Source organism: Cyprinodon variegatus, unplaced genomic scaffold, assembly GCF_000732505.1.
Source record: "Cyprinodon variegatus isolate N-32 unplaced genomic scaffold, C_variegatus-1.0 Scaffold516, whole genome shotgun sequence".
NCBI lineage: Eukaryota > Metazoa > Chordata > Actinopteri > Cyprinodontiformes > Cyprinodontidae > Cyprinodon > Cyprinodon variegatus.
The window spans coordinates 54,978-56,393 of record NW_015150969.1 but is presented as its reverse complement, the minus strand read 5'-3'; positions in this window follow the sequence as shown (position 1 = coordinate 56,393).

Below are 1,416 nucleotides of genomic sequence, written 5' to 3'. Positions count from 1 at the left end.
TTCGTAATAAGACCCCTCGATCTGTTCTCCATCATAGTCCGTTAATTTATACACAGGTGGTGAACGTTTCACGCATTCGGATATGGTGAAGATTTCATCCGTAAAGCTTTGTTCATATTTCTTATCAAACACCCCTCTTAACTTTGAAATTCTAACCGGGTCACCCTTCTTAAATTTCGTCTTTGCCGCCTTCTTTCTTTCTCTCCCCACCTTGTGACCGTAAAGATTCCTCAGGACTTGGTCTTTATTTTCAAAGGAAACCTCCATAGGGGACATTTTGATGCTGGAATGAAAGGAGTCATTATAACTTTTTACAAGATCTTGAAGCACATCCAGATATCTCCGTGTGTTATTAGCGGTGAAATATCGCCACATTCTTGTTTTAAGGGAGCGATTAAATCGCTCTATGACGGAGGCCTTCAGATCGCTGGCTGTCGCAAAGTGGATAATTCCATATTTTTTCATTTAGGCCTTGAAGTCTTTGTTAAAGAATTCTTTCCCTGCATCGGTTTGAAGCTTCTTAGGAATTTTTTGTGTCTTTAGACACTGATTCAAACGCCCTTACTACTTCTTTTTTTTAAGAGCTTGGACAAAAGCCTTTTTGGAAAACAAATCAATTACCGTTAATAAATAATTGTATCCGTCATTTTGGTCGGCTAAAGATTGCATGTCACAAAGATCTGCCTGAAATTGTTTCAAAGGCCCAGAGACAAAAACCCTGTTCCTTGGAAAATGAAGTCTTGCCGGTTTGTGGAGAGTGAAAGCGTCTTGCTCAGACAAAAAATCTTCAACCTCAGCTACATTAATATTTTTCCCATTTTCATTCTGCAAAGCTCTCCTTAACCTATCTATTCCCCCAAAACTTCCAGGATTGGAAGGGTTATAGTAGACTTTTCTTATAGCTTCACGATCAGACATCCTATTCCTTACACCAACAATCAAAAAATAATGAGACTTTTTATTCTTTTCTCCTTTATTTACAACGGGTAAATGAGTAAAACAACAAAACACAAAACCCAGAAAAATTCTTCATAATGTAACGCTTTTCAAATGACATCTGCAAACTAGGAATGTAAAAACTTTTCAAATCACATCTACAAACTACCAAATGTAAAAACAAAACTTTTCAAATCACATCTACAAAATGTAAAAACTTGAAATGTAAAAACAAAACTATTCAAATCACATCTACAAACTACAAAATGTAAAAACGTTTCAAATCATAACTACAAACTTGAAATGTGAAAAACAAAATAGGAATGAAAATGAAAATTTTTTTTTAAATCTTTTTTTTCTTTCAATCACTTCCAAGTGATACAGAAGATAAACAAGCAACTAAATAGCACATCATTCATCCGGTGCGACCAAAGATGTTTGAAATAGTACAGAGTTGTTTGATTTTGTAAATTTCTCTGT